Source organism: Gorilla gorilla, chromosome 5 (genome assembly GCF_029281585.2).
Source record: "Gorilla gorilla gorilla isolate KB3781 chromosome 5, NHGRI_mGorGor1-v2.1_pri, whole genome shotgun sequence".
Lineage (NCBI taxonomy): Eukaryota > Metazoa > Chordata > Mammalia > Primates > Hominidae > Gorilla > Gorilla gorilla.
In genome coordinates, this window is record NC_073229.2 from 183,155,244 (window position 1) to 183,170,102 (window position 14,859).

Here is a 14,859-nt window from a genome sequence, read left to right on the forward strand (position 1 = left end):
ATGTGTCTTAGTTTGTAACAACAAATTTTTAAAGTAAAAAAAAATAAAAAAATTTTTAAAATAGAAAAAAGTTTATAGAATAAGGATACAAAGAAAGAAAATAATTTTGTAAAGCTGTAAAATGCGTTTGTGTTTTAAGCTGTTTTATGAAAGAGTCAAAAAGTTAAAACAAATTAAAAAGTTTATAAAATAAGAGAGTTACAGTAAGCTAAGTTTAATTTATTATAATAATATTATATAATTTATAATTAATTTATTATAATAATATTCTTTTAAAATATGGAACACTGCATGAATTTACATGTTGATATGGTTTGGCTGTGTCCCCACCCAAATCTCATCTTGAATTGTAATCCCCATAATCCCCACATGTCATAGGAGGGACCCAGCGGGAAGTGATTGGATCACAGGGGCAATTTCCCCCATGCTGTTATTGTGATAGTGAGTGAGTTGTCATGAGATCTGATTTTTTTTTTTTTTTTTTTTTTTTTTGCGACAGAGTCTTGCTCTGTAGCCCAGGCTGGAGTGCAATGGCATGATCTTGGCTCACTGCAACCTCTGCCTCCTGGGTTCAAGTGATTCTCCTGCCTCAGCCCCCCAAGTAGCTGGGATTACAGGCGCCTGCTACCTTGCCCGGCTAATTTTTGTATTTTTAGCAGAGACGGGGTTTCCCCATGTTGGCCAGGCTGGTCTTGAACTCCTGACCTCAGGTGATCTGCCCGCCTCGGCCTCCCAAAGTGCTAGGATTATAGGTGTGAGCCACCGTGCCCTGCCGAGATCTGATGGTTTTATAAGCGTGTAGCATTTCCCCTGCTTGCACTCACTTCTCCTTCCTGCTGTCTTGTGAAGAAGGTGCCCTGCTTTTCCTTTGCCTTCTGCCACGATTGTGTTTCCTAAGGTCTCCCCAGCCATGCTGAACTGTGAGTCAGTTAAACCTCTTTCCTTTATAAATTACCCACTCTCGGGTATTTCTTTATAGCAATGTGAGAACAGATTAATTCACATGTCATCCTTGCACAGGGGCCATGCTGATCTTCTCTGTATCATTCCTTAATTTATTACTGAAGAAAGAAAAATATTTGTTACACATTTAGCAGAGCCTACGTGTACAATGTTTATCAAGTCCACAGCAGCGTACAATAATGCCCTAGGCCTTCACATTCACTCACCACTCACTCACTCATTGACTCACCCAGAGTAACTTCCGGTCCTGTAAGCCTCGTCCATGGTAAGTGCGCGGTTCAGGTGTACCATTTTTATCTTTATGTAATTGTAATTTTAATTAAAATAAATTTTTTTTATAGAGTTGAGGTCTTGCTTTGTTGCCTAGGCTGGTGTTGAACTGCTGGCTTCAAGTGATCCTCCCACCTTGGCTTCCCAAAGTGCTAGGATTACAGGCATGAGCCACTGTACCCAGCCCATTTTTATCTTTTTTTTCATTTTAAATTTAGTTTGTTGGTTAAATCATGACATAGAAGTTCACTGTTCAAAAAATCATTAAAGATTATTGTGGCCGGGCGTGGTGGCTCACGCCTGTAATCCCAGCACTTTGGGAGGCCGAAGCAGGTGGAACACGAGGTCAGGAGTTCAAGATCAGCCTGGCCAATATGGTGAAACCCCGTCTCTACTAAAAAAAATACAAAAATTAGCCGGGCATGGTGGTGTGCCCCTGTAGTCTCAGCTACTTGGGAGGCTGAGGCAAGAGAATCGCTTGAACCTGGGAGGGAGAGGTTGCAGTGAGCCCAGATCGCACCACTGCACTCCAGCCTGGGTGACAGAGTGAGACTCCGTCTCAAAACAAACAAACAAACAAACAAACAAAAAAAACAAAAAAGATTACTGCAAATAGCTAAAGACCTAGATCCCGAGACCCAATTGCATTTGTTATGCATCTTAAAGTTTAATATTTTTATTGTACCATACAGGTTAGTACTGTTATTGTCAGTATGTACTTTCATAAAAACATATAGTATGAATCATTTTCTTTTAAAAATGCTTCAAGGCAGGGCACGGTGGCTCACACCTGTAATCCCAGCACTTTGGGAGGCTGAGGTGGGCGGATCATGAGGTCAAGAGATTGAGACCATCCTGGTCAACATGGTGAAATCCAGCCTCTACTAAAAATACAAAATTAGCCAGGCGTGGTGGCAGGCACCTTTAGTCCCAACTACTCGGGAGGCTGAGGCAGGAGAATTGCTTGAACCCAGGAGGTGGAGGTCACAGTGAGCTGAGATCGTGCCACTGCACTCTAGCCTGGGTGACAGAGCAAGACTCTGTTTCAAAAAAAAAAAAAAGTTTCTAAACCTTTTAAAATGTGTGTAATATAGAATACATACAAAAAATACATTTAAATGCACAGAATAATGGATTATTATGAAGTGAACCCAAGGACAATGGCCTAATGACTTTAGAAATAAACACCGTCAGTATTCCCAAAGTCCCATACCTACGTGTTCATTGCCTAACCTTTTGAGAATTTCTTCTTCTTTTTTTTTGTTTTCAACTTTTAGGTTCAGAGGTACATGTACAGGTTTGTTATGTAGGTAAATTGCATGTCACTGGGTGTGCTGTACAGATTATTTCATTACCCAGGTAATAAGCATAATGCCTGCTAGGTCGTTTTTCCATCCTCACCCTCTTCCCACTCTCCACCCTCAGGTGGGCCCCTGTGTGTATTGTTCTCCTCTTTGTGTTCACGTGTACTCAGTGTTTTGCTCACACTTATAAGTGAGAACATGCTGGATTTGGTTTTCTTTTCCTTTGTTAGTTTGCTTAGGATAATGGCCTCTAGCTCCATCCATGTTCCTGCAAAGGACATTATTTTGTTCTTTTTCATGGCTGTGTAGTGTTCCATGGTATATATGTACTATATATATATATATATTTTTTTTACCATTTTTATCTTTTATACCACTTTTTTTTTTTTTTTTTTTGAGACGGAATCTCTCTCTGTCACCCAGGCTGGGGTGCAGTGGCATGATCTCAGCTCACTGCAACCTCCGTCTCCTGGGTTCAAGTGATTCTCCTGCCTCAGCCTCCCGAGTAGTATACCATATTTTTACTGTACCTCTTATCTGGTTAGATACACAAATACATTGTGTTACAGTTGCCTACAGTATTCAGTCCAGTAATGTGCAGTACAGGTTAGCAACTCAGGAGCAAAGGGCTCTACCATAGACCCTTGGTGCACAGTAGGCGATACCATCTAGGTTTGTGTAAGCACACTCTGATATTCACATGATGATAAAATCACCTAATGAGGCATTTTTCAGAACATATTTCTATCATTAAGAGATTTGTGGCCAGGTGTGGCGGCTCATGCCTGTAATCCCAGCATTTTGGGAGGCTGAAGCAGGCAGATCATTGAGGTCAGGAGCTCGAGACCAGCCTGGCCAACATGGCAAAACCCCGTCTCTACCAAAAATACAAAAATTAGCCAGGTATGGGGGTGTGTGCCTGTAATCCCAGCTACTAGGGAGGCTGAGGCAGGAGAATCGCTTGAACACAGGCGGCGGAGGTTGTGGTGAGCTGAGACTGCGCCACTGCACTCCAGCCTGGGCAGCAGAGGAAGAGTCTGTCTCAAAAAACAAAAACAAAAACAAAAAAAATTTGTAACTGCGTATGTTATGTATGCATGTATGTATCTATTTATCTATCTATCCATCTATCTGATGACTTTCTTTTCCCTCCAGGATGTATGGTGTTTTAGAAGAAATAATAGCTCAGTGGCACAAAGGATCAGAGAAATTCACACCTGAGATGTGGGAATCAATGACAAAGACAAAGATCTCTTCCCAGAGAATATTCTCCTTCATGCAGGAGCCTAGGAATACTATGCGACACTTGATACTAGCCCTGAGTATTGGCAGGTCCTGTACCTCCCATCTGAGGTGTGGTCATTTCTCCCACTTCTAAGAGTAAATGAATTATCATTCCCATCTTGATTGACTCATTTAACAAGAATAAGAAGCTCATATCTCAAGTAAGGGCTGGACCATAAGACCATGTGTCTTAGTCTGTTTGGCTGCCACAACAAAATACCTTAGACTGGGTCATTTATAAACAACAGAAATTGGTTGCTCACAGTTCTGAGGCTGGAAGTCCAAGATCAAGGTGCCAGCGGACTTGGTGTGTGGGGAGGGTGCTCTGCTCCATGAACGGTGTGCTGTTGCTGTGTCAACATTTTGCCCAAGTGTCTTTTATAAGGACTCTAATCTCATTCACAAGAGTGGAGCCCTCCTGACTTAATCACTCCCCAGGGGCCTCATCTCTTCATAGTACTACATTGGGTATTAGGTTCCACCTATGAATTTTGGGAGACACCAACTTTCAGACCGTAACAGCATGGTCCGTCAGCTGGTGAAGAAACAAACTGAGGTATAGCCACATAATGAAACAGTACTCAGCAACAGAAGGAATGGATGAATCTCAAAATAATTATACTGAGTGAAAGAAGCCAGAAAAAAAAAGAGTATGTGTGGTTCAACATCTATAAAATTGGAGGCAATGCAAACACACCTACAATGACAAATCAGTGGCTGCCTATGGTTGGCAGGGTGGGTGTGGATCACAAACAGGTGTGAGAAAACTTTCATTATTTTTTCTTTTTTTTGAGAGGGAATCTCGCTCTGTCACCCAGGCTGGAGTGCAGTGGCGTGATCTCGGCTCACTGCAACCTCCATCTCCGGGGTTCAAGTGATTCTCCTGCCTCAGCCTCCTGAGTAGCTGGGATTACAGGCGTGCACCACCAAACCCGGCTAATTTTTTTTGTATTTTTAGTAAAGATGGGGTTTCCCCATGTTGGCCAGGCTGGTCTCAAACTCCTGATCTCAAGTGATCTGCCCGCCTCGGCCTCCCAAAGTGCTGGGATTACAGGCGTAAGCCACGGTGCCTGACCAGAAAACTCTTGAGGGTGATGGATACGTTTATTATCTTGATTGTGGTGTTGGAGACATGGGAGCATATGTCCAAACTCATCAAATTGTATACCTTAAATATGTGGTGTTTATTTTATTTATTTATTTATTTATTTATTTATTTTTGAGACAGGGTCTCGCTGTGTTCCAGCTGGAGTGCAGTGGCTTAAACATGGCTCAGCGAAGCCTTGACCTCCTGGGCTCAAGCAATCCTCCTGTCTTAGTCTCCCAAGTAGCTGGGACCACAAGTGCACACAACTGTGCTTGGCTAATTAAACAAATTTTTTTGTAGAAATGGGGTTCCACTATGTTGTCCAGGCCGCTCTTAAACTCCTGGGCTCAAGCGATCCACCTGCCTTGGCCTCCCCAGTGGTTGGGATTATAGGCATGAGTCACAGCACCTTTGCTGTTTATTGTGTACCAATTATACCTCAACAAAGATGAACAAACAAAAAGAATATCTAAGCTGGGCCCAATGGCTCATGCCTGTAATCCTAGCATTTTGGGAAGTTGGGGTTGGAGAATCATTTGAGGCCAGGAGTTCGAGACCAGCATGGGCAAGGTAATGAGACCTCGTCTCTACCAATAAATAAATAAATAAATAAATAAATAAATAAATAACTGAATAAATTAGCTGGACATGGCAGCACATGCCTGTAGCCTCAGTTACTCAGGAGGCAGAGGCAGGAGGATGGCTTGAGCCCAGGAAGTTGGGGCTGTAGTGCCTCTGCACTCCAGCTTGGGTGACAGAGCACGCCTCTGTCTCAGAAAACAAACAAACAAAGAAACAAACAAAAAGAATGTCGAAAGGAGGGCAATCTACAATAATTCTTAATGAGAAGATGGGAAAAGACTATGAAAATCTTCTGGACCACGCAGATGCTCACCAGTTCTCGTTGATAAATCTTTCAAAACAGCTGCTCAACTTAAAGACGATTCTGTAGACTTTTGTTACGTAAAAAGACAGTGTTCCAAATTTGCTGACATTTTCTGACATGGTAAGTTGTTCTCAGAGACACAACTCCACAACTCCTGGCAGATTTTTTTTTTTTTTTTGAGACGGAGTTTGACTCTTGTCACCCAGGCTGGAGTGCAATGGCACGATCTCGGCTCACTGCAACCTCTGCCTCCCGCGTTCAAGCAATTCTCCTGCCTCAGCCTCCTGAGTAGCTGGGATTACAGGTACGTGCCACCATGCCCAGCAAATTGTTGTATTTTTAGTAGAGACAGGGTTTCATCATGTTGGCCGGGCTAGTCTCGAACTCTTGACCTCAGGTGATCCACCTGCCTTGGACTCCCAAAGTGCTGGGATTATAGGCGTGAGCCATTGTGTCCGGCTGCAGATATTTTTGAAAACAAAAATAAAAACAAATGCATAATCTGATTCCTCATGGTTAGAGGAGAGATCTAAAATTGAGTATGCTAGTAACTACTTTTCAAAAGAAACTTTCAAAAAGATTTTAAAAACAGATGTTTGGAACTATTTCTATTATTACGTGATTTTGTTACTGAAAATGATGTGTGTCGCTTTTAAAAAATCCATACTTTCCCACTTCAAAAGTTGGCATCCCATACATATATATACCTACTATGTACCCATAAAAATTATTTTAAAAGTTGGAACCAGAATCTTCTAACCTGCTTAAAATGTTTCACATTAAATTATCAGGCTTTCAAAGCATTTATTAAAATTGCCAAAGTGGAACACCCTCTGATTATCTATTTTGCAAGAACAACTGGTTGGATCAGAGAGGATTAAATTTGCTAGTGAATTTCAAGAAACAACTTCTGTGTAATTGATGAATGAGATTAATAAATATTTTAATTTAATAAACACAATATCTTTTTTCCATTTGTCTGTACTTATCTTTGTGAGATGCCTTTTTTAGCTAAGGTACTCATGAAAACCAAGTAATGAAATAACATGAACTTAAAACCAGACCTTCAAATTGCCCCATCATAGAGTATTAAAACAATATTTTAAAAAATTATGCAAAATTTAAAATCACATTGCTTGCTCTAAAATATTAATACAATCTATATATGCATAATACAGATTATATTTTATATGTACACACAATATTACTATTCCTTTTTTTTTTTTGGGACGGAGTCTCGCTCTGTCACACAGGCTGGAGTGCAATGGCGCGATCTCGGCTCACTGCAACCTCCGCCCCCAGGTTTAAGCAATTATCTGCCTCAGCCTCCAGAGTACCTGGGATTACATGCGTGTGCCACCATGCCCGGCTAATATTTTGTATTTTTAGTAGAGACGGGGTTTCACCATCTTGGCCAGGCTGGTCTTGAACTCCTGACTTCGTGATCCGCCCACCTTGGCCTCCCAAAGTGCTGGGATTACAGGCGTGAGCCACTGCACCTAGTCATAATATTACTATTCTTAATGAGATAAAATGTTTTTTGGTACCATTCATAAATAAAGTAAAGCAAGCATTATTTTAGAAAACCCACTAATGTACTACCAAGGATACAAGATGAAAAATGTGGTGACCTCTATTCTAGTGATGTTTCTGAAGATGCTGTAATTCTCTAGGTACTAGCACCCCTGGGCTGCTACCCTCCCCGTACAACTAGTGACTGTGATCTGTGGGAACTGGCTGGGCTTACTGCTTGAACACAGTCTTGTTCTAAAGATAGTTATGGAGTTTGTGTATACAAATTCAGTGTGCTGTCTTGGTTTTATTGGGACAGTCTCAGGTCTATAGCACGTCTAAAGCAATCAGTAATCACATTTGGATGTTGTGTTAGAATATGTGGTTATGATATGGTTTAATGTAATGACCTCCAAAAATAGCATAACACTCAGATGACTGTAAATTATTAATCAAGTCAATGTGGACTGGGAAGCACAGGTCCCAGAAGCAGCTGACCAAGCAAGTTTTATTACAGAAGATAGCACCCTAGCTATCCTTGAGCCATAACAATATCCATAAAAAACCCTCTGTATAGGCTCATTAGGGAGCCCAGAGTGATTTAGGGAATTATTTTGCAACGAATAAAAGCCTAACATTGACAAAAGTGAGAAGCCAGAGTGGAAATACTGTGATGATTTAGACTGCTTCTTGACTTCGGCTGGACCTTCAGGCCACCTGGGGCACTAGTATTTAAACACACCCACAAAAAGTCCTCAAGGTATTCCGATATGCAGCCATGGTTGAGAACCACTTTTACAACCATAATCATCATTGCATTTGCTTCACTTTCACTTCTGGACATGATAGAGAAACTGGTACCCGACTTGCCCTCTGCTAAAAACAATAAAAGTAGACAGAATATATGCATCGACTGTTTTGGGGCATTGAGTAACAGACAATGCTGGACTGGGATCGTGAGATATGGGGAACACAAGACGAGCCCCAGGATCACCTGGCTTTCTGCCCGCTTTGGCACAGGGAAGTGAGATCCAAGCTGAGCAGTGACTTTACTGAGATGAAGAGGCAGAAATTGGGGCTTGGGGCTGCTGAAGTAGCTGAAGTCTGCAGAACAGGGTACTAGAGAAGAAGAGAGTTGTTCAGGACAATGAAGTCTGTGTGGGAAGTCTTTATGTGAATCTTTAACTTAGGACTAGGCTGTGATTGTCCAAGGCAGGCCTCCACGAGGCCTGTGCTGGGGCTGAGAGCGGCACAGTAATACTAGAACTTGTACGTTGCTTGGAGATGTTAGCGCTCTGGCCTAACGTGAACATTTTGGGCATTCGGGTGAGACCTAGAAAGGCTATGCCTTGGGAGTAAGGACTATGCCGTAAAGCAAGAACAATACTTTAGGACTAAGCTTTAAACCAAAATAGGTTCCTCCCAAACAAAGAATAATACTAGCCTAGCCTGATCAAAAGGATATAACAGTAATTTAAATGCCTGCCAGAACAAAACTCAACATCTTATACAGGAAGATGACATAATCCAAACTCCCTACGTCGTATAATTCATAATGTCCACCACACGATAACAAATTAGTAGACGTGCAAAGAAGCAGAAAAATGTGACCCATGATCAAGAAGAAAAAGCTATCAGTAACATCTAGATCCAATTGGCCTAAATGTTGAACTTAGCAGAGAAATACTCTGAACAACTAATCTAAAAATATCCAAAGACTTAAAGAAAAGGATCATCCTAATAAGATCAATGAGGAGTCTCAGCAGAGAAATGAGATGATAAAAAAGGACCAATGGAAATGCTAAAATGAAAAATTACCATCTGTAAAATAAAAGTTTCACTGCTTAGCAACAGACTGCAGAAGAAAGGGCTGATGAATCTGAAATAAAGCAATAGAAATGATCAGATTTGAAGAATGAGAAGAAAAAACGAGCAGAGGTGTAGTGACTTGTAGGGCAGTTTCAAGTTGTCTAAATCATATGTAATTAGAATCCCAGTAAATGAAAAGAAAGAGAATGGCAGAACAATTGTTGAAAGAAATAATAGCCTTGATCCCTCAAATTTAATGATAAACATCAGTCTACAGATACAGGAAGCTTGGAGAACCCTAAACAAGAGAACAAGAGAACTATACCTCAGTATATGATAGTCAATTTTATTTTACTTTATTTTTTTCAGACAGGGTCTTGCTCTGTCGCCCAGGCTGGAGTGCAGTGGCATGATCACAGCTAGACCTGTGCAGCCTAGACCTCCCAGGCTCAGGTGATCCTCCCACCTCAGCCTCCCATATAGCTGGGACCACAGGTGCACGCCACCGTGCCTGGCTAATTTTAAAAAGTTTTTGTAGAGACAAGGGCTCATTACATTGTCCAAGCTGGTCTCGAACTCCTGGGCTCAAGTGATCCTCCCGCCTTGGCCTCCCAAAGTGTTGGAATTACAAGCGTGAGCCACTGTGCCCTGCTGATAGTCAAATTTATATTATAGAACACAAATTCAACAGTGGCAGAATCACATTGTCAACGCCAGCAGCATCAGGACAACAGGGAAGGAACGCCACAGTCACAGCCATAGGGGAACCCAGCTTCTTTGATGATGACAACCATCCAGGTACCTGTTAAAATACAAGTCCCTGGCCTCCATCCCAAGCCCACTGATCAGAGTCACTGGGGGAGCTGGGTGGTTAAAAAGCAACCAGATAATTCTCACTCTGGGCAAGTCAGGAAACTGCCGGAATTCCCTTTACTGAGGAGTGGCCGACTGGTGATTGTCTTGGAAAATAAGAAAGGTTGTGTTTTTTCAGTGTGATAAATTTAAAAATATTCTGTTAAATAGTATTTGCTTTGTTTTTTAATGTTTCACAAATTGATATTGATTAGTAGACAAAAGGATTGACCTGGCACAGACTTTACTTAGTTGGTGGAGATCCACAAATCGATAATTATGCAGTCATAATTTGTGAAAACCCAGTATGCTAAAATCAATTCGTTTTCGGTAGAATGTTCTAATTCATGCCTCTTATCCAGTAAATATACATAAGCATTTTAACGATGTATAGAAACTCTTTCTTTTGTCAAAAATAGACAGGCCCACAGCACTATGAGTTTGTGACCAGCTGCCCAACATAAGAAGGGCTGTATCCCCCTGTTGTTATTTATGTGAATCCGTAGAAGCCAGACTATCATCCATTTTTTTTTTTTTTTTTTTTTTTTTGAGACAGAGTCTCACTCTGTTGCCCAGGCTGGAGTGCAGTGGCTCACTGCAAGCTCCACCTCCCAGGTTCATGCCATTCTCCTGCCTCAGCCTCCGGAGTAGCTGGGACTACAGGCACCCGCCACCATGCCTGGCTAATTTTTTGTATTTTTAATAAAGACAGGGTTTTGCCATGTTGGCCAGGCTGGTCTAGAATTCTTGACCTCAGGTGATCCATCCACCTCGGCCTCCCAAAGTGCTGGGATTACAGGCATGAGCCACCGTGCCCGGCCAGACTATCATTCTTAAGAAGCAATTCCTTTAAAAATATAATCAGGCCAGGTGTGGTGGTTCATGCCTGTGATCCCAGCACTTTCGGAGGCTGCGGCAAGCGAATCACTTGAGGCCAGGAGTTCAAGACCAGCCTGGCTAACATGGGGAAACCCCATCTCCACTAAAAATACAAAAAAAATTAGCCAGGTGTGGTGGTGCATGCCTGTAATCCCAGCTACTTGGGAGGCTGAGGGCAGGAGAATCACTTGAACCAGGGAGGCAGAGGTTGCAATGAGCCGAGATTGCACTACTGCCCTCCAGCCTGGGCAACAGAGTGAGACCGTCCGAAAAAAAACAAAACAAAAAAACAAAAAACAAAAAACAAAAAACAGATCAGGTACAGTGGCTCACTCTTGTAATCCCAGCACTGTGGGAGGCTGAAGCAGGCGGATCACCTGAGGTCCGGAGTTTGAGACCAGCCTGGCCAATATGGCGAAACCCTGTCTCTACTAAAAATAAAAAAAAATTAGCCGGGTGTGGTGGCACATGCCTGTAATCCCAGCTACTCAGGAGGCTGAGGCAGGAAAATTGCTTGAACTGGGAGACGGAGGTTGCAGTGAGCCGAGATTGCACCACTGCACTCCAGCCTTGGCGACAGAGCGAGACTCCATCTCAAAAAAAAAAAAAAAAAATCCGATTTCATTCTGGTCAACCAAATTTGACCAGAATGGGAAATCACATTTGAGCTATAGCTATAGGATTCTTTCAACTCTCCAAAGGAAATCACTAAACCATTTCTGTCTGGGAAGATAATAGCAGGAGGTAGAGAGACGATCATTAAATGACTATTGAAGCTCTTATTACAACCAACCATGATGTCACTCTCTCCCTGTAGATTTCTGCATTCATTGCATTTCATGTTTTTTAGCTTCAGAGTAATCTGGTTGTAATTGCTAAGGTTGTCTGGGTTTCAGGTATCAGAAACCAACTCTAATTATTTTGAATGAAAAGGGAATTTACTGGAAGTTGGCCCAAGCATTTCAAGGCATTTGAACAACTGCACTTTGAAAGGGGCAGGACCTAGGAAGGCACTAGAAACCTGGACAATTGTGGGTCTTTTCTTTAGTGTGCTGCTGTTAATGTGACTTGTACCAACAATTGCCAGTCTGTTTCTTCCTTTCTGTCTTCAAAATCCCAGCTTCTTCTGTGAGGGAATGTGACTTGTTTACCTTGGGTCACTTGTCCTCTTGCAGACCTGTCAGCCCTGGGGGCACAGGATTTCATGGCTGCAACATGCTTGTTGACTGGGGCGGGGAAGTTATGGGTTTATTCTCTTCATTCTCTCCCTGGACACTAGTCACTCTCATAGTTTCTGCTTTCCCTTCATTTAACTCACATTCAAATTTTTATTTCTGGCTGGGCACGGTGGCTCATGCCTGGAATTGCAGCACTTTGGGAGGCCAAGGCGAGCAGATTGCTTGAGCCCAGGAGTTCAAGACCAGCCTGGGAAACATGGTGAAACCCCGTCTCTACAAAAAATACAAAATTTAACCAGCCATGGTGGTGTAGGCCTGTAGTCCCAGCTAGGGAGGCTGAGGTAGGAGAATCACCTGAGCCTGGGGAGGTAGAAGCTGCAGTGAGCTGTGATCACGCTGCTGCACTCCATCCTGGGTGACAGAGCCAGATCCTGTCTCAAAAACAAACAAACAAAACAAACAAGCAAACAAACACTTAATTTCTAGCCATTGCCTTCCTTCCAAGTTTGAAGCCCTCACCTTTGACTCCCGGCTTTGCGTTTCTATCTGGATGTTCCACCTGATCCAGACTCAGTTTCCCCCCGCATCCCTCCCTTGCCTCAGCCACAGTGCGCATCTGCTGTATGGTGGTTACTGAGGATATCAAAGTGGATAAAATGTCCCCACTATGCTCTAGTGGCGCAGACAGGCAAGTCAGACAGAGGAGGTATTGGTTCTTGCTGGAGCCTTTTGAGTTAGACCTGAGGAGAGGTGGAAGGACTCTCTGAGCAGAGGCCCCTGCGGATGAGCCCATCACAGACAGGGCACCTGTTGGGAGGTGGCCCAGAGGAAGCTGGGAGGGCAGGTGGGGGCCCAGGTCAGCACAGTAGTAGAGGATCAGAGCCACGTGGCGGGGAGCAGCTCCTGCAGGCTTCGGGGTCAGTGAAGTGCCAGCTGAGACTGTGGCCAGCGGGAGTCGGCAGGTGAAAAGGAGGGAGGAAGGTAGGGAGAGCAGCAGGCGCAGAAACTAGTGCCCCTCACATTTAGTCAGCACTGGAAACCAAGTTCAACGTTCTCCGTGGACAGGATTCCGCACAAGTAGTCAATTTTCTGTTCTGAGACTGGGTTCGTTTCTGTCTCTCTCTTCTCTGATTCCAGCTCCTATTTGAGTGCTTGTGCATAATCAGAGTTTGATTATTTTAAAGCATTCTTTTTCCACTCTAAGTACATAATCATTGTAGAAAATCTGAAAGCAGAGGAACCCCTTAGAGGGCGAAATCACAGTCAGCCTTCAAACTCAAAGACACGGTAGGTACTTGGCACTGTCTTTCATTTCCTCCTGCGCCTGTGATCTGCTGTGATGGGTGTGACTATACCAAATCCACGACTGTGCCACGCCTCCTAAACGCCGATTCCTGGACGACACTGCAGCTTCCTCCGCTGCCTTGGGGACACGCCCCACTCGCTGTCAAAGCGTCCTGGAGTCTCCTCGCATCTCCCTTCCCTGGGCTCCACCCTTGGGGGCCCCCGGCTGTGGCTCCCGCTCTGGGTCTCAGCTCCCAGGAACCCAACCCACTCCCTTTCGCTCCTCGGCCTTCTCCTGCCGCCTTCTCTGGAAGGCTCCCTCATCCTCTGTCGTAGTCCAGGGCTCCCTCCTAGACCTGCGCGCCGGCACCGCGGCCATTCCTTGGTGCCCCGCCCGCCCTCCACCACCGAGCACGTCCTGCTTTTCTCCTGGGCTTCCTGGTGTCCACCAGGAGTTGAGCTTCCTCTCTGTGTCCCCCTTGCCTGGCTCAGTGTCTGGGACAAGCTCTGTGCTCCTCTGCCCTACGTCCTTCCCATGGCCCACTGTCCCGAGCCCTCTGTCCCGTGGCTTGCTGTCCCGAGGCCCTTTCTCCTGTTCTCTGGCGGTGTGGCAATCTGTGTTCCCTTGGATGCATCTGTCCCTACCTCCGGGGCTCGACAGTCCCCTCTGCCTGGGAAACTCTTGCCGGCTGTCTGCATGGCTCCCGCCCCTTTTCAGGAGGTCCCCTGACTGCTCTACTTACTGTTCGCTACCTGCCCCCAGCAGCTAGTAGGCCGTCGGTCCCTCATAAAATGTGTTGCTGACCTCGCACCCAGTACGCAGTGAACACGGGCGGGGAACGTCCGCGCAGGGGCGGGCAAACCCTCATTAAATGCAGCCCCAGCACTCCCACCTGGGTCAGCTTCCGGGCGCCTCCGGGCTGCTGCAGCGCCACCAGCGCGCTTTCTGCCCACTGCTGCCCACTGCCTTCCTCTTTCAGTTGGGTCACAGATCGCTACACCGTTCCCATCGCCCTCCTGCTCGAACAGTTCCTTCTCTTTCCCGGCAGTGAGACCTCAAACGCTCGGGCGTGGGACTAAGGCCTCCGCCATCATTTCCCCGAGTTCCCTGCCTTTGACAATTCATCGAATAGCGCTAGCTCTTTTTGTGTCTTAAATTTAAGCGGTAATGAGTAAAATCAGTGTCTCCCTGACTAGTGCTCCAATTGCTAATGGTGACAAAGGCAATCAGGTGTCACCTGAAGTAACACCTGTAACATCAAGTAACATCTGAATTCTGTTGGGCAAGGCCTTTATCATGAAGTTGTCATTATGGGAAAATAAATGAGACTAGTTTCCTGTTAGAAAGCACACACTGGGAAAATCACAAATAGGAAATTCAAGATTAACTCTTGTTAGGGAGAATAATCATTCTAAAATATATATATATATATATATATATATATATATATATTTTTAGACGGAGTTTCGCTCTTATTGCCCAGGCTGGAGTGCAATGGCACTATCTCGGGCAATGTCCGCTCACGGCAACCTCCGCCTCCCGGGTTCAAG

At 44.3% G+C, this 14,859-nt stretch overlaps 1 non-coding gene across 1 annotated transcript; it reads right to left on the reverse strand.

The window, feature by feature from the left end:
- Positions 1-975: 975 nt before the first annotated feature.
- Positions 976-1,081, reverse strand: LOC115935116 (U6 spliceosomal RNA). Its single transcript, XR_004070823.1, has one exon. It is a non-coding gene; the product is annotated as a U6 spliceosomal RNA (small nuclear RNA).
- Between the last annotated feature and the right edge of the window lie 13,778 nt (positions 1,082-14,859).